At 45.0% G+C, this 24086-nt stretch overlaps 1 protein-coding gene across 9 annotated transcripts in view; it reads right to left on the bottom strand.

Annotated features, from left to right (window-relative positions):
• LOC139265703 (ecto-NOX disulfide-thiol exchanger 2-like) overlaps positions 1 to 24086 on the bottom strand; it is a 460596-nt gene that overhangs the window by 361831 nt on the left and 74679 nt on the right. For 2 of the 9 annotated variants that reach the window (XM_070882957.1, XM_070882959.1), the window contains exon 1: positions 12141 to 12221. The exons of the other annotated variants lie outside the window; for them this stretch is intronic. The gene's annotated coding sequence lies outside the window, so the exon portion shown is untranslated. Of the gene's footprint in view, positions 1 to 12140; positions 12222 to 24086 lie in introns of those variants that run through there. 9 annotated transcript variants of the gene reach the window in all.

Genomic DNA, 24086 nt, shown 5'->3' with positions numbered 1-24086 from the left:
CAATAGTTGAGCATTTACTGGAAAATTCAGAGGAGCCTGTCCCAATCGGAATGGGAGAATAAATTATTGGCGGTCTTGTGCCTAGCTTTAAATAGGATTGATGATGAGGAAGGGGCATGACAGCTTGCGAGGAGGGAGCCGACTGAACGCGGGCCGGGGGAGGAGGGAGCCGACCGAACGCGTGCGGAGGAGGGAAGGGAAGGGAGCAGACGAACGCGGCGGGGGGGGGGGAAGGGAGCCGACGAACGCGGGGGGGGGGGGGGGGGGTGGGGAGAGGAGGGAGCCGACTGAACGCGCCGGGGGGGGGGGGGGAAGAGGGGGGGCCGTTCCAGACGGCTGGCGGGAAAGAGAGAAGGCTGCAGGAAGCCTCAGAAATTGAGGAGCCATTTCCCGACGGCAAAAAGGGGAGGTCGTCGGGAAACGGCTGCCTCAACTTTCTGAGGCTTCCTGCACCCTTCTCACTGCTACAAGAAGCCTCTGTGCTGATGGTAATGTACTTTTATAAAAAAATGTTCAAAAACTAAACAGCTACAAAGAACTACAAAAATGGCCGAGTGCCAATGTTTTTTTCACACTGAGCATGCGCGAACGCTCCAACGCGCACGTGCAGCGTTTCCGGCAGGAAAAAAACGATTTAAAATAGTACCCGCCCCCTCTCACTGACAAAATCGGCGCGAGTGTAGGCTCCGCCCCCCTGGGCGCCGCGCCAAGCAGACAAGGAGCTGCAGAACGCTTCAGAATCGCTCGTTTCTTTTCCGGCGCCGTTTTAGGCGCGAAAAACGGGCGCCCATTTTTCATGTGGAAACTTGGGCCCACAGACTTATTTTTTCCATATTTTCAAATTTAACTTAACCACTTGTTTTCTGTTTCAAAGAGGATACCTTCGCTCTCGAACAGAACCTTCCAAACATGGTGTTATTCGAGGCTCATCCTGAGGAACGTTTTTCTCCACGGAATTTCCTTGATTTTCATTTGAACTCACTCTAACTTCAGGCTCTTTGTTTTCCTAACTCGGAATCAGACTTTCATTCTGATTTTCTCTCGGATTTGTTTCCAGTACATTGGATGTAGGATATGCTACTAGTATATCAAAACTATCTGATGAGTCAGAAATAATTGAATCATTCCCACCTTCAACTCCTTCCATGTAGAAACATAGAAAATAGGTGCAGGAGCAGGCCATTCAGCCCTTCTAGCCTGCACCGCCATTCAATGAGTTCATGGCTGAACATGAAACTTCAGTACCCCCTTCCTGCTTTCTCGCCATACCCCTTGATCCCCCGAGTAGTAAGGACTTCATCTAACTCTCTTTTGAATATATTTAGTGAATTGGCCTCAACTACTTTCTGTGGTAGAGAATTCCACAGGTTCACCACTCTCTGGGTGAAGAAGTTTCTCCTCATCTCGGTCCTAAATGGCTTACCCCTTATCCTCAGACTGTGACCCCTGGTTCTGGACTTCCCCAACATTGGGAACATTCTTCCTGCATCTAACCTGTCTAAACCCGTCAGAATTTTAAACGTTTCCATGAGGTCCCCTCTCATTCTTCTGAACTCCAGTGAATACAAGCCCAGTTGATCCAGTCTTTCTTGATAGGTCAATCCCGCCATCCCGGGAATCAGTCTGGTGAATCTTCGCTGCACTCCCTCAATAGCAAGAATGTCCTACCTCAAGTGAGACCACCAAAACTGTACACAATACTCCAGGAGTGGCCTCACCAAGGCCCTGTACAACTGTAGCAACACCTCCCTGCCCCTGTATTCAAATCCCCTCGCTATGAAGGCCAACATGCCATTTGCTTTCTTAACCGCCTGCTGTACCTACATGCTAACCTTCAATGACTGATGTACCATGACACCCAGGTCTCTTTGCACCTTCCCTTTTCCTAATCTGTCACCATTCAGATAATAGTCTGTCTCTCTGTTTTTACCACCAAAGTGGATAACCTCACATTTATCCACATTATACTTCATCTGCCATGCATTTGCCCACTCACCTAACCTATCCAAGTCACTCTGCAGCCTAATAGCATCCTCCTCGCAGCTCACACTGCCACCCAACTTAGTGTCATCCGCAAATTTGGAGATACTGCATTTAATCCCCTCGTCTAAATCATTAATGTACAATGTAAACAGCTGGGGCCCCAGCACAGAACCTTGCGGCACCCCACTAGTCACTGCCTGCCATTCTGAAAAGTACCCATTTACTCCTACTCTTTGCTTCCTGTCTGACAACCAGTTCTCAATCCACGTCAGCACACTACCCCCAATCCCATGTGCTTTAACTTTGCACATTAATCTCTTGTGTGGGACCTTGTCGAAAGCCTTCTGAAAGTCCAAATATACCACATCAACTGGTTCTCCTTTGTCCACTTTACTGGAAACATCCTCAAAAAATTCCAGAAGATTTGTCAAGCATGATTTCCCTTTCACAAATCCATGCTGACTTGGACCTATCAGGTCACCATTTTCCAGATGCACTGCTATGACATCCTTAATAATTGATTCCATCATTTTACCCACTACTGAGGTCAGGCTGACCGGTCTATAATTCCCTGTTTTCTCTCTCCCTCCTTTTTTAAAAAGTGGGGTTACATTGGCTACCCTCCACTCCATAGGAACTGATCCAGAGTCAATGGAATGTTGGAAAATGATTGTCAATGCATCCGCTATTTCCAAGGCCACCTCCTTAAGTACTCTGGGATGCAGTCCATCAGGCCCTGGGGATTTATCGGCCTTCAATCCCATCAATTTCCCCAACACAATTTCCCGACTAATAAAGATTTCCCTCAGTTCCCCCTCCTTACTAGACCCTCTGACCCCTTTTATATCCGGAAGGTTGTATGTATCCTCCTTAGTGAATACGGAACCAAAGTACTTGTTCAATTGGTCTGCCATTTTTTTGTTCCCCGTTATGACTTCCCCTGATTCTGACTGCAGGGGACCTACGTTTGTCTTTACTAACCTTTTTCTCTTTACATACCTATAGAAACTTTTGCAATCCGCCTTAATGTTCCCTGCAAGCTTCTTCTCGTACTCCATTTTCCCTGCCCTAATCAAACCCTTTGTCCTCCTCTGCTGAGTTCTAAATTTCTCCCAGTCCCCAGGTTCGCTGCTATTTCTGGCCAATTTGTATGCCACTTCCTTGGCTTTAATACTATCCCTGATTTCCCTAGATAGCCACGGTTGAGCCACCTTCCCTTTTTTATTTTTACGCCAGACAGGAATGTACAATTGTTGTAATTCATCCATGCGGTCTCTAAATGTCTGCCATTGCCCATCCACAGTCAACCCCCTAAGTATCATTCGCCAATCTATCCTAGCCAATTCACACCTCATACCTTCAAAGTTACCCTTCTTTAAGTTCTGGACCATGGTCTCTGAATTTACTGTTTCATTCTCCATCCTAATGCAGAATTCCACCATATTATGGTCACTCTTCCCCAAGGGGCCTTGCACAATGAGATTGCTAATTAATCCTCTCTCATTACACAACACCCAGTCGAAGATGGCCTCCCCCCTAGTTGGTTCCTCAACATATTGGTCTAAAAAACCATCCCTTATGCACTCCAGGAAATCCTCCTCCACCGTATTGCTTCCAGTTTGGCTAGCCCAATCTATGTGCATATTAAAGTCACCCATTATAACTGCTACACCTTTATTGCATGCACCCCTAATTTCCTGTTTGATGCCTTCCCCAACATCCCTATTACTGTTTGGAGGTCTGTACACAACTCCTACTAACGTTTTTTGCCCTTTGGTGTTCTGCAGCTCTACCCATATAGATTCCACATCATCCAAGCTAATGTCTTTCCTAACTATTGCATTAATCTCCTCTTTAACCAGCAATGCTACCCCACCTCCTTTTCCTTTTATTCTATCCTTCCTGAATGTTGAATACCCCTGAATGTTGAGTTCCCAGCCCTGATCATCCTGGAGCCACGTCTCCGTAATCCCAATCACATCATATTTGTTAACATCTATTTGCACAATTAATTCATCCACCTTATTGCGGATACTCCTTGCATTAAGACACAAAGCCTTCAGGCTTGTTTTTTTAACACCCTTTGTCCTTTTAGAATTTTGCTGTACAGTGGCCCTTTCTGTTCTTTGCCTTGGGTTTCTCTGCCCTCCACTTTTCCTCATCTCCTTTCTGTCTTTTGCTTTTGCCTCCTTTTTGTTTCCCTCTGTCTCCCTGCATTGGTTCCCATCCCCCTGCCATATTAGTTTAAATCCTCCCCAACAGCACGAGCAAACACTCCCCCTAGGACATTGGTTCCGGTCCTGCCCAGGTGCAGACCGTCCGGTTTGTACTGGTCCCACCTCCCCCAGATCCGGTCCCAATGCCCCAGGAATTTGAATCCCTCCCTGCTGCACCACTGCTCAAGCCACGTATTCATCTTTTCCTCTGTAGGTAAAATATCAATATGAACAAACCTAACCTGTCCATTATCAAACATCTTGACCAAATATATGCAAGGATCACATATCTTCACCATTCTTCCTTGTAACCACTTTCACCATTTATGGTGATGGTTCTTCACTCTCACCTTCTGGTTTAATTTCACACTTCTCTCTTTCACTCTACCTCTATCATGATTCTCTTTTGGTCTTAATTGTGTCTCTTCTATGGACTGTGCCAAATTTGGTTTTAACAACAGAATTTGGTTCGTGGTTGTCGTTTGAGAAACATCGCTGCTGGTGTTCTACTAGTAGTTCTGTGAAGAGTATTATGATATGCAATTAGAAAATTAGCCAATTTGTGATCCAATGACAACTGTCATTTCCTTGGATTTGGATTTAACATTTGTTTTATGAGGGCACGTTTTACAATTTGTACAGTGCTCTCTGCTGCACCAATTGAAGCAGGGTGGTACGGGTGGAACCTTAATATGTTTCACCCCATTTTTGCTCGTGAACTGTGCAAATTCTTCGGAACGAAATTGTGGTCCATTATCCGAAGCAATTTCTTCTGGGAGGCCAAATGAAGAAAATAAACTTCGTAAAATGTCTAATGTTTTACTTGTTATTTTCCACATTAGAAACACCTCAAGCCACTTCAAATGGCTATCAATCACAATGAACAATTGTTGTCCTTCTAACTCAGCAAAATCAATATGTAGTTTTTGCCACACCCTGGCTGTAATGGTTCTGATGGTGGTTGCTTGCTTACCAATTGACATGCCGTACACTGACTCACGATGTACTCTATATCTTTATCAAGACCTGGCCACCATAAATAACTATGTGCAAAACTCTTGGTCAAGCCCAGGTGCTGGTCATGGAGGTCTGCTAATAATTTGGACCTGAATTTATTTGGTATAACCACTCTTACACCCCACATGATACAATCTTTATCGACTGATAATTCATTCCTACAAAAGAAGAATGGATGAATATCCTTGTCTGATACCTGGTTTGGCCATCCATTTGCAATATAATCATACACCTTTGACATCACTGGGTCACGTTTGGTTGCTCTACCAATCTCTTCAGCTGTAACTGGCAGTTCATCAATCTATGAAAAATAAAACACTTCTTCCCTATCGGGTGTAACTTGTGATGGGGAAGGCAATCTAGACACAGCATCAGCATTACTGTGATCAACTGATCATCTGTATTCAATATCACATGTATATGCTGACAAAAATCAAAGCCCATCTCTGTATTCGGGCTGCAGCTAATGTTGGAACTGGGGACTTTGGATGAAGGATTGCTGTTAGGGGCTTATGGTCCATAATGATGGTAAACTTACGACCATACAAGTATATGTGGAACTGCTTGACTCCAAAAATGAATGCCAAAGCTTCCCTTTCAATTTGCGCATAATTACTCTCACTGGCACGGAGAATGCGCGAAGCAAAAGCAATTGGTCTCTCCTCCTCATTACGTGATACGTGAGAGATCACTGCCCCAACTCCATGCGGAGGCATCACATGCTAGCTTAATCTCCTTAGATATTTCATCGTGAACTAACATGGTGCTCTCTACCAATTTGCTTTTACACTCCTTGAATACAGTGTTGCATTCTTCTGACTACTTCCAATAGACCTGTTTTTTTCAATAGTTCATTCAGTGGATGTAATACTGTAGCCAAATTTGTAGGAACTTCCCATAATAGTTCAAATAGTTCAAAAGACCCAAGAATGAACAAAATTCAGTGACATTCCTGGGAGTGGGTGCATTTCTAGTTGTATCCAGTTTTCCCATGGTTGGATGTAATCCATCTTTTGTCTACTCTGTACCCCAAGTACTCCACTGAGTTTTGAAAGAACTCACACTTACGAGCAGACACTCGTACTCTGTGCTTCTCTTGCCATTTAAGGACTTCATTCAATGTTATTATGAATTTGCCTATTTGGTGCTGAAATTAGTATGTCATCTAAATAACATACTACCCCTTCAATACCTTGCAAAATCTGGTTCATCAACCCTTGGAATATGGCAGGGGTAGAAGACACTCCCAACGGTAGCCTATTAAATTGATATAAGCCTAAATGAGTATTTATAAGTCAAGCATGACTTGGACTCATCTACTTCAAGCTGTAAGTAGGCATTCATAAGATCCAGTTTTGAGAAGATCTGACCACCTGTCAGAGTTGTGAACAAATCTTCTATATTCGGCAATGTATTGGGGACATTGCCCTCTAGAACCTGGTTTACGGTTACTTTATAATCACCACACAATCTTACCTTACCATCATACAACAACAATGGGTGTAGCCCAATTACATCGATCTATCTTCGAAATAATATTCTCAGTCTCTAGTCTTTTGAGTTCTTGCTTAACTTTCTTCTTGAGTGCATAAGGTACGGAACGTGGCTTGCAGTAAACCGATCTAGCCTCCTTCTGTACCCTGACACTTGCCTTGAACGGACAGCCCGTTTCACAGAACACCTTCAGATACTTCTTGATATCATCAGTTGATGCAAATCTCACTTCCACACGGAAAATCTCACTCCAATCCAGCTTCAGTGATTTCAGCCAATTTCTTCCTAGTAAGGCAGGCTTGTCTCCTTTCACTACTATTAGAGGCAAGTTCTGAAATTGATCCTTGTATTTCACCGGTACGGTGATATGACCTACCACAGGAATGTTCTCTCCAGAGTAGCCTCGCAGTTCCATCTTGGATTTCTCCAATGGGAAATCACGCAATTTCTCGAGGTATAGCACCCGTGTCGATTTCCATTGGTATCTTGAATCCCGCAACATCTATGTGGATTTTGATACTTTCCGAATCGCTGTCCGTTAACCTCGTGCTCCTGATGACGTGCAACTCTAATATCTCCTCGTCCTGTTGTTGTTCTTCCATGCTATGTAGTCTCTGGGGATTTCTACTCATAGTTTTGAACGCTGGAACTCAGCTTTGAAAGCTGGTTTACCCTTCAGTCAGCATGCCTTCACAAGATGCCCAGTCTTTCTGCAGAAGAAACACTCTGCCTTCACATATGAACAACTTTGAGCAATGTTTGTCCCAGGCACCTATAGCACGACTTTGACGCTCTGTTAGAATTTCCAGTTTGAGACTTTGGGCCCCCACCGCCTTTTACTTTGAATCTGCAGGCGATTCACCTCGGTTGACTGACGACCGTAATTATTATGAAATTCTCAGAAATATTGATCGGCCATGCCCATCGACCTTGCTGTCCGACAAGCAATCTCAAAAGTCAAGTCTTCTGTCGTCAATAACTTTCTTCTGATCGCATCATTTTTTAACCCCACAAACAAAACGATCCCGCAATGCTCGGTTTTGAAAGTTTCCAAAATTAGTGAATAGATAGCTTTTTTAATGCTACAATGTAATCACTGATACTTTCATCAGTCTTTTGATTTTGTATACCGAAACGATAGCTTTCAGCAATTTCTAATGGTTTGGGGTTATAGTGCTGCTCCAGCTTCGTTAAAATCTCCTTAAGCATAGTGTCCTTTGGCTCGTCAGGCACAAGTAGATTTATCAGTGTTTTATACAATTCAGGTCCAGCTGCAACTAAGAAGATAGCTCGCTTCCGTTCCAACACAGCCCGGTTCTGATCTGCATTCTCTGGAATTTCGATGATGTTATTTGCAGTGAAATACATTTCTAGCCGGTCCACATTCGCCTAAAACCTTTCCTGGTCGCGTTTATATTCACCTAAATGACCCATTACTGCTATGGGTGCCGCCATTTTGTCTCTGCAACGCAGACAGTGTGCTCATTTTTTTTACCTCAGATTTTGTAGCTATTTCCAAAGACAGAGAAGTTTCCAGTCTCTGTCAGCTGGCTGAATCCTTCACCAACAAAATTTCAGCTTTTAATCATCGGAAAAATCCCATCCTTGTGACCAAATATGATATATTCACAGAGCACACACAACTTTCTAACATGGCAGGCAGCTCTCGGAAGTCTCCAGAATCTGCTGCTTCTGTTAAATTATTAACTCTGTAGTTGCAGTGCACAATACGTTCACATCCACAATGTGGAGCTACAAACATTACAAGCTCACAGACATTACATCTGGTTACACCACCATTTTTTCCATTGCAGTGCACCCAAAACCACTTTCCATGGGAGCAAAAGCGCTTTTAGAACTGCGGTCTATTTAAGATTAAAAAGCGCTTCCCTTTCTTTACGAGATCACAAACACATACTTACAAGATGGCTCCATTCCTAGTAATATATTTACAGCAGCAGTTGCATTATCACAGCAGTCCACTAGCTGGAGCTCTATATTACACTTTCCTGGTATTATTCAGCTTTAATCAGACACTCATTCACATCAACATTTCCAGTTCATGGCCGTCTTCCTGTGTTACACATTCGAAGCTCACCTTTGTCTCCATTATACCACATGAATTGCACGATTTTAAAAAAGTTTTGCCTGAAGAGGTTCACCTAGAGATCGGGATGTATTTTTTTTTAAAAAGTTAACCCAAAATTAAATATATTCCAAATACAAGAATAAAAATATAACTATTCACTTCCGTTTGGATTTTACGGAATGGTCTTCTGTCTGAGTACTTGCGTCCTTTGGAAACTACACGGAGTCAAATTTAAACCTCTTTCAATGTTTCATTGCACGAGAGTCCAAAATCTAGAATCTCGATCATTACTTCTAAGCTAGCTGTAACCCTTCATTGTGTAAACTTCACTGTTTTGAAATGTTAACCTTGAGAATGACTCCATACCTCATGCAGTTATGTGATTAATACTCCCCTCGCCTTTCGAAACAGAAGACCAATGATTTTCCTTTCATCTCTCCCCAATGGATTCAAACCCAACTCCCATATGTCGAAAGCCAATGCTGCAACACGAGTGTGACACATAGACCCTTATCAGGAATACAGCCTTCAACATCCATTTGATAAGCCTAAAAAAGTCAGCATACAGCTTGCATGCCCAAAGAACTGATGACTTATGTTGCTGTTAACGGTCCGCCTTCCACTGATCCAAAATGCGGCCACAAACCGCCTCCCTGTGCGGAGCATGTGAGGAGTAGGTCCAGGAAACTCAACAGGGATGAGCACAAGCCTCAGCAACAACTCACCGAATGTGCGTCTCAGGCCAAATCAGAACCGTCGGGCCCAGCACCATTTAATCGCAGCTCCAGCGACTCCAGTTTCTTCGCCCGTTTCCACGGAGTCCTATTCGAATGCACCGCGGCTCTGGGGAGCATGCGCACTTTCAGCGAGGGAGACAGAGCGGTAGCAAGGGCGCAGAGAATTGTGGGTCCCAAGCCGTCATTAGTCAACGGCAATCCGAGACAATGCTTGGCGGCTTACTAAACGCCATTCCAATTCTGATTGATTCAGAGGTTCCCGGGCCATTCGATCAGCGCTATAACTTTTTACCGCTCGTTCAGTATTAGGGGCCCGCTTCCCGCTGCAGCCTGTGAATTTAAGTGCGTGAGTGCTTACAAATCGGTTCGCAGCCGCTCACCCTATAAGTTATGATATTTCACTATTAGCACACATTGGATCATTTTTCTTTCAGCTTTTTAATGCTGTTGGTTTCTTTTAACAGCGTTTCAAAACACATTCAGTATTGATTACCGCGGCACCGTGGAAACGGTAATCAATTTCGATTTTAATCTCCGTGGATTAAACGCAGGGAATATGAAATCTGCCAGTGCTATATTCAACATCTAAAAATCTGAACCAACTTTCCTCATCGTTCCAGCATAATTGAAGTATATTGCGAGAAGCTCAATGTCAGCGTTTTCCTTTTATCCTGACTTGTGAATTAACTTTTTCTATTGGTTTCAGAAAATTGCAAAAAACAGATGGTATTCAGCTGTGCAGAATCCATTTCCACTAATTTTATGTATTTTTATTATTTCTCTATGCTGTGTCTTTTGGTTGGTAACATTGTGAATGAACTGACAACTGAAAACATTGCTGAACGACAGATCTAGTTAAGTAGCACACAACTGAATCATTAAAAAGTGGCAGAATGATTTAGTGTAGCTTTATTTTCAAAATTCTGCATATGCATTGTGTACCATATTCATCCAGTTTCCAGCCACCCCCACTTCCAACCCAGTGTGTTGGAACAAGTTATTTTCTAAGTTGGCTAAAATAAGTATTTCAATAAATGCACAGCATACTGATGGAAGTACAGTATTAAGCCATGTGCTATTTTATTAGTATAAATATTTGGCAATTACGGTTTATGAAAATCAAGATGGTTTGTTCCGAAGCCCTTTTCTTTGGTCCCTGCCAAAAACTGTGTTCCCTAGACACACCCCATCCCTCTCCCACGCATCTGTCTGAGGCTGAAGCAGACGGTTTGCAACCTAGGTGTCTTATTTGACTCTGCATTGAGCTTCCAACCACATATCCGCGGCATAACTAAAACCGCCTATTTCCATCTCTGTAACATTGCTCGTCTCCGCCCCTGCCTCAGCTCACCTCAGACGACTTGAGACTCCCTAAGCAAGTGCTCTACTTGGAACTACTACACAGCAAGTGAGCCCCAGGTGGGCAGAGGAAACGCTTCAAGGACACCCTCAAAGCCTCCATGATAAAAGTGTAACATCCCCACCGGCACCTGGGAATTCCTGGCCCAAGACCGCCCTAAATGGAGGAAGGGCATCTGGGAGAGTGCTGAGCACCGAGAGTCTCGTCGCCGAGAGCACACAGAAAGCAACTGCAGACAGCGGAAGGAGCGTGCGACAAACCCGGCTCCCCACCAACCCTTTCCTTCAACCACCGTCTGCCCCACTTGTTAGAGACTGTAATTCATTGGACTGTACAGCCACCAGCGAACTTGATTTCGAGGGACTGCCTATGATGATGATGACGCCGCCAACACATCCCTGATTATAACTGCTCAACCATCGATGGCCGTGCCTTCAGCTGCCTGGGCCCTAAGCTCTGGAACTCCCTCCCTAAACCTCTCCACCTTCCTACTCTCTTTCCTCCTTTAAGGCACTCCTTAAAACCAAACTTCTGCTGTAATTTCTTCTTATTTGGCTTGGTTTCAAATGTACTTTTTTGTCTTCACACACTCCTGTGAAGCGGCTTGGGACGCTTTGGGTAGAATACGAGGGGCCATCCAGGAGTACGTTGGAGAAGTCAAGTCTCGAGGGAACAAAGGCATGGATGGGAGTTTCAGCAGCAGGTGAGCTGAGGCAGGGGCGGAGACGAGCAAAGTTACGGAGGTGGAAATAGGCGGTTTTAGTTATATCGTGGATATGTGGCCGGAAACTCATTTCAGGGTCAAATATGACACCTCGGCTGCACTATATAAATATAAGTTGTTGTTGTTGTTGTTATAAATTGCACTGTTCAGCGTAATCATTTATTAGTTACAGTACTTTGAAGTAATCCAATTGCAACAGTTACATGACTAATGCCGTCATGATTAATGATATATTAAACAGCTTTTGATAGTTATGATTTGTTTTATTTATTTCGTAATTTTAAAAAAAAGTTATTTTCTTAATTAGTTCACCCTGCACCACTCCTGCTTCCAGACCAGGTAACATGTGGTGCATGATATTAGCAGTTTGACCTACCCTCTGATTTTCCCACCATCCTGTTGGAGAAACACCTCACTCTGCTCTCGTTATATAAAGAATCCTAACTTAGCATAACAATACACCTAAACACTATGGCCTGGATTTTGTGGTAAAAATATCTGTGCGGCTATCAGTGCTTACCGTTAAAAAGTGTAAATCAGAAAGTTGTTGTCCAAGTTGCGGTACTCCTCCAGAAGCTTCGCTATACTGATATCTCGCCGAGAGACCCGGTATTCAAACACATGGAAGGGTGTGATGTTGCGGTACTTAAGTGATAGATATCCACTAAACTCACCAGTAAAAGTTGGGGCTTGTTTATTCCAGTGTAAGTTTTTAGTGGCGTGATAAGTCTTAATTACTGCCAAAACTTTACAAGTCTCATTCCTTCAGATTTAAAAAAAAATGTAAATAACTTTCTTTCTCTTTGTCTCTTATCTATCTCCCTTAATCCCATCTTTCTTTCCCTCTTTATTTTGCTTTCACTACATGATTTGGCAATGAATCAACTATTGTCACCTCCACTTCCTGGTTCAGATTCTGTGCTGCTTAGTAACAAATCTTCAATCTGATTGGTTACGGAGATACACCGTTACTTTCCACGTTCACACATGTCCCAGAACCCCTGTAGAGGATGCTGCATCAAAATGGCTTTTAATCGCCGCAGGTTGCAGTGCAAAACCCCAGAGAGTCTGCGGGCAAGTGCAAGTGTAATGAACGGCTAGCGCCATTCATTCACTGCTGACCGCAAAATTCGGCCTCATGAATTTACATGGCATCCTTCTACAGGGGTTAAAATGTTTCTGTATTATTCAAATTAAAGGAAATGCTGCCAAAGAATGCACTTTTCCAGGGGCTTTATTAAAACAAATGGACATTACATTTAAAAAAAAATCTTTCCATTAGCTGGAGCTAAACAAAGTTACTCCCTAACTTTGAATGGGCTTATACTAAAAGAATCCTATGCGTGCATCAAATCGGTGATGCTCAACCCTGCATCAGCTGGAGCTTTAACTTTATGGTACGTACCAAATCTTGACAAACTGGAACAATCTGTTGCAAATAGAACATTTGCTACAGATTTTAATGGACTGACCTGTTTTGCTAAAGTTATCCTGAGGAATAACTGGTAGCAAATATGCAAATAGTCTGGAATATCTCAACTTGAGCAGCTGTAAACATTCGACGAGCTATGTACATTTGTTTTTCAAGGCACATTAGAAATACACAACTCCAATAATATGCACCTTAAATACGTGAATTAGAAATCAGAACATTAAAAGACCAATAGATCAAAATGGCGAGGAATGCTCCAATAAAAATGACTTTTTAAAAAAAATGGCAGAAATTAAATGTCAGGGCATGGATGACAAGATGCCAAGCTGCAGCATGCAAAAAGATGGCTCAATCATGGATGGATAAATTATCAAAATAGCACACTCATCATTTGATATTTGTTTGCCACAGTTTTGAGAACAAAATAGGCTAGATTTTTACACATTAATTTTCAATGGCAGAAAATCCAGCCCAATATGTACTGTGGGTCTGCTGACTCGAAGAATTTTGCACCATTATAACAAATCTCTGTCAGACACTAAGCCAAATCTGTGACTACTCTACAGCACTACTAAGGCCGTAGTGATATTAATAGAACTCTTCACCTCTGCCAATGTGCTTTTGAAGCCTCAAAAAGTGTGGGTTTTCCATTTTCTTCACCTTGAAGGAGCTATGCATGACCTGTAACACCTCAGTCAAAAAACATTGTGCAGATATATATTTGTATGGTATCCTTGCCCATGGATACAAAGCTTCCTTCTCATTATTCAAATTATAGTTCGTGAAAAGCTAAGAATTTCCCTCTCCATCTCTTATTCCTCCTTCTTCCACACTTCTGTTTCCCCCTCATGTCTCCTTCTCCCATCAACCTCAACACAAGGCAAGCAGATTAATTTTTTTTAAGAACTTATCATGCTTAAAATGTATTTGCCAACAGTAATGCGATGAAAAAAACTACAACAACTTGTATTTATGTAGCTTAACATAATAAAACATCCTAAGAAACATAGAAAATAGGTACAGGAGTAGACCATTCGGCCCTTCGAGCCTGCACCACCATTCAATATGATCATGGCTGATCATGCAACTGCAGTACCCCATTACTGCTCTCTCTCCATACCCCTTGATCCCTTTAGCCATAAGGGCCACATCTAACTTCCTTTTGAATATATCTAACGAACTGGCCTCAACAACTTTCTGTGGTAAAGAATTCCACAGGTTCACAATTCTCTGAGTGAAGAAGTTTCTCCTCATCTCGGTCCTAAATGGCTTACCCCTTATCCCTAGATTGTGATCCCTGGTTCTGGACTTCCCCAATATCGGGAACATTTTCCTGCATCTAACCTGTCCAGTCCCGTCAGAATTTTATATGTGTCTATAAGATCCTCTCTCATTCTTCTGAATATAAGCCTAGTCGATCCAGTCTTTCTTCACATGTCAGTCCTGTCATTCCTGGAATCAGTATGGTGAACCTTTGCTGCACTCCCTCAATAGCAAGAATGTCCTTCTTCAGATTAGACCAAAACTGTACACAATATTCAAGGTGTGGCCTCACCAAGGCCCTGTACAACTGCAGTAAGACCTCCCTGCTCCTATACTCAAATCCCCCCCACTATGAAGGACAGCATGCCATTTGCTTTCTTTACTGCCTGCTGTACCTGCATGCCTATCTTCAATGATTGATGTACACCCAGGTCTCATTGCACCTCCTCTTCACTAATCTGTCACCATTCAGATAATAATCTGCCTTCCTGTTTTTGCCACTAAGTGGATAACCTCACATTTATCCACATTATACTGCATCTGCCATGCATTTGCCCATTCACCTAACCTGTCCAAATCCCCCTGCAGCCTCCTAGCATCCTCCTCGCAGCTCGCATTGCCACCCAGCTTAGTGTCATCTGCAAACTTGGAGATATTATATTCAATTCCTTCGTCTAAATCATTAATGTATATTGTAAATAGCTTCACAGGAGTGTTATATGACAAAACAAATAAATTTGGCACCAAGCCACATAAGAAGAAATTACGGCAGATGAACAAAAGCTTGGTCAAACAGGTAGGTTTTAAGGAGCATCTTAAAAGGAGGAAAGAGAGGTAGGGACACGGAGAGCTTTAGGGAGGGAGTTCCAGAGCTTAGGGCCCAGGCAGCTGAAGGCACAGCACCAATGGTTGAGCAGTTATAATCAGAGATGCTCAAGAGGGCAGATTTTGAGGAGCGCAGACATCTTGGGGAGTTGTGAGGCTGAGAGAGATTACAAAGATAGGGAGAGGCGTGGCCATGGAATGATTTGTAAACAAGGATGAGAATTTTGAAATCGACGCGCTGCTTAACCGGGATCCAATGTTGGTCAGCGAGCACAGGGGTAATGGGTAAATGGGACTTGGTGCGAGTTAGGACATGGGCTGCCGAGTTTTGGATGACCTCAAGTTTACGTAGGATAGAACGTTGGAGGCTAGCCAGGAGTGCGTTGGGAGTAGTCAAGTCTAGAGGTAACAAAAGCATGGATGAGGATTTCAGCAGCAGATGAGCTGAGGCAGGGGCAGAGATGGGCAATGTTACGGAGGTGGAAATAGGCAATTTCAGCCGTGCTGCGGTTATGTGGTCGGAAGCTCATTTCAGGGTCAAATGTGACATAACGGTGAATACAGGTCAGCAAACCCTGTGGCAACAGGGATGTTCCAGTTTCCAGCTTTCTCCTCTGAAACTAAGAGCACCTAAAAGGGAAATAGCGCAACCTGGCGGGGTCAGCAGGAGGTGGGATGCCCATATAGGCATCTTCACATAGTTGGGAGATACAGTAGGCAGGCAAGTGAGCAAGGAGGTAGCAGTGGGTGGGCCAAGTGGGAAATTGAAGGGTGCGTTTTAGCAGCCCAAGACAAGATGAGCAATAAATGCCGGCCTTGCCAACAATGCCCACATCCCAGAAACAATTTTTTTTAAAGCTCGGGGGGAGGGGGGAAGGAGGTAATCAGAACAGGCAGGAAGCATTTAAATTTTAAGTAATTTTTTTAATGCAACTACAAAAACAAATATTTATCTGGAAGGCTTAAAACACCTGAAGCTGTTCCCTAAGGTTGCTCCGAGACTGAAGACTGACCTGGGAGATCCCAAAAGGCAATATTAGCACCACTTATCTTGAGCAAGTGCACAGGACATAGAGGCAAGCAAAATATCAGACCAAAAGTAGACTACCAAGTATTAATGAAGTTTATTGCAAGTAAAAATTAAACAGCATGCATTAGACAATCAAAACTGCAAATTTAACTTGGTTGTAGAATTTTAATATATTGCCTCACATATAAAAGTAAAAAGAGGCACATTTAGCTAATTCTCCCAATACCAAATCTGAATATTGGCATGTTGACGTGCATGACTCTGAATATAGAACAAAAGGAATTAAAGACATGCTGCAGGCTCACATGAAATACACCTCCCCGCCCCTTTGGAGTTCAAATACGAACAAAAGATTTTTTTTTTTTTTTAAAAGTACCTTTCAAAACTTAAACTGTCAATCTTTTGCCACCCACTGGTGTTACAACAGACTCATAGGCCCCAAGTTTCCACACGCGGCGAAAAAGTCGCACCTCAGAGCTGGGCGCCTGTTTTTCGCGCCGGAAAAAACTGCGGTATTCTGGAGCTCCTTGGAGCTCGATGTCTGCTTGGCGCGGCGCACAGGGGGCGGAGCCTACCACTCGCGCCGATTTTGTAAATAGGAGGGGGTGGGTACAATTGAAATGAGGCTTCTTGGTGCCGGCAACCCTGCGCGTGCGCGTTGGAGTGTTCGCGCACGCGCAGTCTGAAGTAAACATTGGCACTCGGCCATTTTTAAAAGTGCTGCAGAAAAAGTGAAAATTTGTTTCTTGGACCCCTGCAAAGGCTTGCATTTTAATTTTCTTGATATTTCTGTGTGTGAGGGAGTGCTTTTAGCAGCACTGCTGAATAAATCACCTGCTGAAATCAGTGAGTTCAGCTTTTCACTGCTAAACTTGCAGAACCGGTGCCTGCAAATTAAGCACTGTGTGTTTGTAGAAATAAAAGTGCCAATTCAACTTTGCAATGGATCAACGTCCACCAAGAACAAAGAATTTCCTGCATGAGGAAGTGAAGATATTAGTCAACGTAATTGAGCAGAGATGGCAGGAGCTAGATACCTGTAACAGAGGTCGCATAAAAGTGCCACCAAAAGAAAAGAAACAACGCTGGAACCAAGTTGCAGAAGATCACTGCGCAGTGGTGCATACCAGGAGATCTGGAAGTCAGTGTAAAAAGAAATGGCACGACCTTGGTCAAGTAGTTAGTGTAAGTAATATTTCCCATTTTTTATTTAATCGTAATTGTGACCTGGCTATCTGTATGTCCCACCCTGCAGACTGACACACTCTGTAAAAAGTTATATTTTACTCTTTGCAGAAGAAATTGGCCCACAACAAAAGGGAGGCAACTCGGACAGGAGGAGGCGTGCCCAATCTGCATCCACTGACACCCTTGGAACAAAGGGTAGCTGCTATGATGAGTCGGACATGGAGTAAAGCAATTGGTACAGCACAAGCTGGGCCCGCACGCAAGGAAGAGAGTAAGTCCTGAAAATGCATCATGGCCCTTTAAACCATTGTAACCTGGCCTATGTGTGAGAGTACTCATGCCACCCATCCGGCCCCCTCCCTTGCTGTTAAGCATTTGACTGTTCTGATGTATTTTGCAGAACATGAGGATGATGATGATGATGACGATGCTGCTGCTGCAATCCCTGAGGATCCTGAGGATACAGAACAAGAACCAGTACAACCAGCTGTGGACGATCCAGACTGGATGATGGCAGTGATGACTGAAATGTCTGCAGGGGAGAGCTTCCAATTTAATGTTTATGAACCCCATCAAGGGGCATCAGAGTTTCAACCCCTAGCATAGGTCTTGGTTCCACCTTCCATGGTTTCGCTTCCGCTGTTGCGGGTCCCAGTGGTGCTGCTGGTATAATGCAGCATTCTACAGTCAGTGCACTACCGTCCCAGCCTGCGCCTTCCTCTCGCATAGGTTCTGGTTCCACCTACTATGGTTTTGATTCCGATGCTTCGGGTCCCAGTGTTGCTGCTGATATAATGGAGCAGTTTACACCCATTCGTCCAACATCCCAGCCCACGGCTCGCACTCGAGTTCTGTCGTCTGGAACACCGAGCGTCCTACCGTTCCAGCCCGAGCCTCTCCCTCGAGTTCAGCCGTCTGGAACACAAAGCGTCCCACAGTCCCAGCCTGCGCCTCCCTGTGTAGTGGTGCCGCTTGCAACACCGAGCATCCCACCGTCCGTGCCCGTGCCTCCCAGTGTAGTGGTGCCACGAGGCAGACCCAGGCAGAGGAGAAGGAGATTAGAGACACGCTCTCCTGAGATGCAGCGTGCAACAGATGTGGCTCAGGTTGTGGCATTGGGTATGGAGACCAATGAGCTTACCCAATCACTCATCGGTAGCGTCAGTGCAGTGGGTGAAGAGTTGACGGTCCTGACGGGAGAAATAGCAGTAATGACACGGGAACTTAGGGAGGGAGTGCAAGTGATGGCACAGGCCATCAGGGAGGGCATGCAAATTTTGGCACAGACCGTCAGGGAGGGCCTGGTTGAGGTAGCTGCAATAAGGGCACACAGCCCAGCCAATCACATGACACCCCCATGAGGAAGTGAACATTCACTGAGATATGGATGAGACATGGTTGCAGCCTTTCTTTGCTGCTTTTGTTCTTGTTCTTGATGTAGCTGTAGTAGCGTTTTTCAAATTGAAATTGTTTTGTAACTTTACAACTTATAAGGGATCTTATGGTTTTTAAGTGATCTTTTGGTGCAAATGCTCACACATTTTTTTGTATCTTATTTAATTTTGCACCTAAAAAGTGATCCTGAAGTTTAAGTGTTCTTCAGAGTGTAAGATTTTTCACAATGAAACTGTTTTGTAAGTTTTGTAACTTTACAACATATAAGTGATCTCAGGGTTTTCAAGTGATCTTAGTGTAAATGCTCTCACATTCTGTAAATTATTTAATTTTGCATCTAAAAAGTGATCTTGAAGTGTAAGTGATCTTAGAGTGTAACATTTTTCACATGGAAAGTGATTTGTAACTTTACAAGTTTATAAGTGATCTTAAAGTTTTTAAAGTGATCTTCAAGTCATATTAAAAAGTATAGTTTGATACAACAAATATTTTATTAGAGTGACGTTAACTTTTCAATAAAATATTTTTTCATTAAAACTGTTTCATGTTCCATTAACACAACACAACGTAGGAACAACTGCAAAGAATAAACATGTCCATATGCAAAAGTGGTCGCAGAGCCCTCAGGCATCAGTAGTTGAAGCGTTCACGGATGAGCTGCTGGCGCAAGTCTCGAGCAATCGTTAAAGGGGCACGATGGACGGCCCTCCTCCGACCTCGTGCTCCGGCACCAGGCACTTGCATGCTTTCCTGATTGTCGTTATCATCCACATCCTGGTCTTCCGAAATACTATCATGCACTGGACCCTCACGTCGGTCTTCGGGTTCCACTACCAGCTCCTGCTGCCTCATGATGGCTAAGTTATGAAGCATGCAGCACACAACAGTGAAGTGACCGACAATCTGAGGAGAGTATTGCAACTGTCCTCCGGAATGGTCCAGGCATCGGAATCGCTGTTTCAATATGCCAATGGTCCTCTCAATGATCCTGAACATCGCAATGTGTGCCATGTTGTATTGACGGTCAGCTTCTGTCCGTGTCACGTGTAGGGGCCTCATGAGCCAGGTGGTCAGGCCGTACCCTTTGTCTCCCAGTAGCCAGCTCTGCCCTTCTGGCTGCTGCTCAAACATGTCAGATAGAACGCTGTCACGTAGAATGAACGCATCGTGGGTGCTGCCAGGGTATCTCGCATCAACTGACATGGTGCACTGCTTGTCGTCACACAGGAGCTGCACATTGATAGAGTGGAAACCTTTCCTATTTCGGTACTGCTCAGAATCCTCCACAGGTGCTCGCAAGGCTATGTGGGTACAATCAATGCAGCCCTGTACCTTTGGGAAGCCGGCAATCCTGAAGAAGCCCACAGCCCTCTCATGGATCGCTTGTGTGGTCATTGGGAAATTGATGGTCATTCCTTCGCGTATAAAATGCAGCCGTGACCTGGTAAATGCAGGCATGTATTGCACGTTGAGAGATGGCACACACATCTCCAGTTGTAGCCTGAAACAATCCTGAGGCATAGAAAGAAAGTGCAGCTGTTACCTTCATTTCAACAGACAAGGCAGTTATCCTTCTGCTTCTGGGCTGCAAATCTGCTCTCACCATATCACAGATCTCAGTGACAACTTCTCTGCGAAAACGCAGCCTTTTCAACACAATCAGCCTCGCTCATGTCCAGGTACGAGCGCCTAGTTCGATATTGTCGACTTGGGTAAGGTCTCCTGCCCATCAACCTACGGGCTACGATGTTCCTGGTGCGGTGAGCTCTAATCAATTCTCGCCTATGCAGTGAATTGATGGCAAACCATTGCATAATCTGTGGTGTTGACAATGCAGCACCCATTCTGCAAATTTAAATATAAAACTGTCTATGTGGCTGCCTCTCCCTGTCCAAATGGCCTCAGTCCCCCTCACAGCTCGAAGGCTGCTGCTGTATCTTTGGCTGCCGGCCAGCCATTGACGCCGCCCCTAAAGCGTGGCCGAATGGCCTCAAGAACCTTAATGAGCTGCGTGTGTCCTCGGCTGCCGGCCAGCCGCTGACGCCGCTGCAATCCCATGGCCGAATGGCCTCAAGTCCGTCCGGGTGCTGCATCTTCGCGGGGAATGAAGGCCTGCCTCAAGCACCGCAGCTCAGCTCGAAGGCTGCTTGCTGCCTGCCGTGCCATCGAGACACTGACGCCACACCCCTGCCTCAAGCACTGTAGCTCAGCTCGAAGGCTGCTTGCTGCCTGCTGTCGAGACACTAACGCCACACCGCTGCCTGAAAGGCCTGCCTGAAGCACTTTCACACAGGTAGGAACATGGTTTATTTAATCTTTTCTTTGCTTATAAATTTTTATTCAGGTTGGATTTATTTGTATAATATTTGTATAAATATAACTAAGGATTGATTGTAGAATTTAATGACTTCCCTTCCCCCCGCACCCCCCCCCCACCTCGTTCCCGACGCCCAATTTGTAACCTGCGCCTGATTTTTTAAAGTGTATAAAATCTTCACTTACTCCATTCTAAGTTAGTTTGGAGTACGTTTTCACTGTGGAAACTTTCAAATCAGGCGTCCGTGGCTGGACACGCCCCCTTTTGAAAAAAAAATTCAGTTCCAAAGTGAAACTGTTCTACCTGACTAGAACTGCAGAAAACTAAATGTGGAGAATTCCGATTTCTAAGATACTCCGTTCTAAACCAGTTGCTCCTAAAAATCAGGAGCAAATCATGTGGAAACTTGGGACCATAGTAACAATCTCCTGTTTTCAGCATTCCCAACCCGCCTTTGCTTAAAACCTGTTACATCACTAACCTTTTCCAGTTCTGATGAAAGGTCATCAACCTGAAACATTGGGCCCAAGTTTCCACATGATTCACGCCTGATTTTTTAGGAGCAACTGGTGGAGAACGGACTATTTTAGAAATCGCAATTCTCCACATTTTTTTTCTGCAGTTCTAGTCAGGTAGAACAGTTCTAGTTTAGAACAGAATTTTTTCTTCAAAAGGGGGCGTGTCCGGCCACTGACGCCTGATTTGAAAGTTTCCACAGTGAAAATGTACTCCAAACTAAAGTAGAATGGAGCCAGTGAAGATTTTTGTAGAACTGAAAAAACCTGTTCTACACATTAAAAAATCAGGCGCAGGTTACAAATTAGGCGTCCAGAACGAGGTGGGGGGGAGGAAGGGAACTCATTAAATTCGACAATAAATCCTTATTTATACTTCTACAAATAAATCCAACCTGAATAAACATTTATAAGCCACGAAAAGATTAAATAAACCATCTTCCTACCTGTGTGAAAGTGCTTCAGCCAGGGAGAATTCTGCAGCCGTTCGTGCCGCTGAGCGGGAGAGAGAGAGAGAGGGAGGGAGGGAGGGAGGGAGGGAGGGAGGGAGGGAGGGAGGGAGGGAGGGAGGGAGGGAGGGAGGGAGGGAGGGAGGGAGGGAGGGAGGGAGGGAGGGAGGGAGGGAGAAGAGAGAGAGGGGAGGGGGGGGGAGAGAGAGAGGGAGAGAGAGAGGGGAGGGAGAGAGAGGGAAGAGGAGAGAGAGGGAGGAGGGAGGGAGGGAGGGAGGGAGGGAGGGAGGGAGGGAGGGAGGGAGGGAGGGAGGGAGGGAGGAGAGAGAGAGAGAGAGAGAGAGAGAGAGAGAGAGAGAGAGAGAGAGAGGAGGGAGGGAGGGAGGGAGGAGGGAGGGGGCGTCGGGTCGGAGAACAGGAGCGCGGGTCGGGTCAGTCGGGGGGGGGGGGGGGAGGCGGGTGTCGGGTCGGTGCGGGGGGGGAGAGCAGGTCTCGGGGGGGGGGGGCGGGAAGAGCGGGTCTCGGGTCGGAGCGGGGGTCGGGTCTGGTCGGCGGGGGGGGAGCGAGTGTCGGGTCTGGTCAGGCGGGGAGCAGGAGCTGGCCGTGGGAGGAGCCCCAGTGAGGCCATTGGGCCAGGGCTAGGGGCTGCGTGCTTCGGGCCCCTCCCACACAGTTCGGCGCCTGGAGCTACTGCACTTGCGTGCCGACTGTAGCGCGCATGTGCAGAGGTCCCGGCACTGTTTTCAGCGCCGGGACCTGGCTCCGCCCCCCCACAGCTCGTGCTGACTGCGCCAAGGGCCAGAGGACCTGTAAGTAGGTGCAGACTACCGAGGATTTTTTTAGGCGCCGTTTTAGGCGCGAAAAACGGGCGCCCAGCTTGGAGGGGCGCCCGTTTTTTTTCTTGTGGAAACTTGGGCCCATAAACTCGGTTTCTCTCTCCACAGATGCTGCCTGACTTGCTGAGTATTTCCAGCATTTTCTGTTTTTATTTCAGATTTCCAGCAGTCACAGTATTTTGCTTTTGTAGAAACAATGTTATCACTTTTAGACTTGTAAGTCACCCTCCTGGCCATACATCCCACCATTTTATTTATTCTCTTCACCACTTGTTCATAACCCACAAATCGCTTTCCTGCTTAGTTACCTTACAACACATTGCTAATTAATAGATAATTCAAACTCTTTCCTCTTTTAGCTATTATACACATCCATGTTGAACTCCATTTGCCACCATTCTGCCCTTCAACCTTGCCTGTCCAAATGCCTTTGGATTACTAACTGTTGGTTAGCACCATCCTCCATGGCATCCAATTTTTAAAATCTGTAAACCTAGATACATAAGAGCATAAGAGCATAAGAATTTGGAACAGGGGTAGGCCATCTAGCCCCTCGAGCCTGCTCCGCCACTCAACAAGATCATGTCTGATCTGGCCGTGGACTCAGCTCCACTTACCACCCGCTCCCCAGAACCCTTAATTCCCTTATTGGTTAAAAAAAATCTGTGATTTGAATACATTCAATGAGCTAGCCTCAACTGCTTCCCTGGGCAGAGAATTCCACAGATTCACAACCCTCTGGGAGAAGAAATTCCTTCTCAACTCGGTTTTAAATTGGCTCCCCCGTATTTTGAGGCTGTGCCCCCTAGTTCTAGTCTCCCCGACCAGTGGAAACAACCTCTCTGCTTCTATCTTGTCTCGACCCTGGGCAATATTCTGTCCACCAAGTCATTTATAAACATTATAACAGCAACCTGTAACCATTCTGACATGTCCCGACTTACCACCACCCTTTTCTGTCTATCGTTTAGCCACGCATCAGTCCAGTCTATTACTTATGAAAGTGGCAGCTTGGCTCTATGATTGCAGTTGCCTCAGTCAGATGGTTGTGAGTGCAAACCCCACTTGAAGACTTCAGCGCAATCTAGGCTGACAAGAGATAATGCATGCTGCATTTTCTGAGATGGAGGAGACATTGAATCTGTTCAGCTGTTCACACTTATCTCCTAGTCAAAATTGATCAGCTTGTCTCCTTCCCATAATCAAGTTTAACTTT

Source organism: Pristiophorus japonicus, chromosome 6, assembly GCF_044704955.1.
Source record: "Pristiophorus japonicus isolate sPriJap1 chromosome 6, sPriJap1.hap1, whole genome shotgun sequence".
In the NCBI taxonomy this organism is placed as follows: Eukaryota; Metazoa; Chordata; class Chondrichthyes; family Pristiophoridae; genus Pristiophorus; species Pristiophorus japonicus.
This window is presented reverse-complemented; position numbering and strand designations above follow the sequence as displayed.